Raw genomic sequence first — 529 nt, 5'->3', positions numbered from 1 at the left:
TAATGTAGAACAGTGAGTACACCTCTTCTAGCCATGCCAGCCTGCAGCACCCAGGGCTGTGTGCCATCCTGGAGGGTCTGGAGGGTTTTGATTGTATGGTCTCCCCTTTCTGGGGTTGGTGCCACTCCAGTGTCATTGAGGTTCCGAACTTGTCCCAACTATGACTTCAGATTCTCATTGTAGTTCTTTTGCTCTTGTTATTGATACTGTTCTTTTTTCTTCTTCCTCTTGTTCTTTCTTTCTTTTTTTAACTGGTCAGGTTGATTTTGAGAAGGGGAAACAGCAGCCAAAGATTGGGTGTCATCTTGGAAGCTTAGGGTTATGGCCTAAATCTGTAAATAATTAAAGGACTATTGACATCTTTAGGAGTCCCTCAGTGGCACGAAGCATTAATCACTTGAGTACTCATCAGAAGATTGGTGGTTTGAATGTACCCACAGGTGGCTTGGAAGAAAGGCCTGGAGATGTGCTTCCAGAAGGTCACGGCCTTGACAATCTTATGCAGTGGTTCTACTCTGCACACACGGGG

General features: G+C 45.4%; 1 protein-coding gene across 1 annotated transcript in view; it reads right to left on the bottom strand.

The window, feature by feature from the left end:
• Window positions 1-529, bottom strand: part of LOC103212779 (melanoma-associated antigen B18-like) — a 32,480-nt gene that overhangs the window by 2,635 nt on the left and 29,316 nt on the right. The window lies entirely within an intron of this gene.

Source organism: Orycteropus afer, unplaced genomic scaffold, assembly GCF_000298275.1.
Source record: "Orycteropus afer afer isolate SDZICR_OR568_19922 unplaced genomic scaffold, OryAfe1.0 scaffold01099, whole genome shotgun sequence".
NCBI lineage: Eukaryota > Metazoa > Chordata > Mammalia > Tubulidentata > Orycteropodidae > Orycteropus > Orycteropus afer.
The sequence above is the reverse complement of the archived record's forward strand: the minus strand, read 5'-3'. Positions and strand labels throughout refer to the sequence as shown.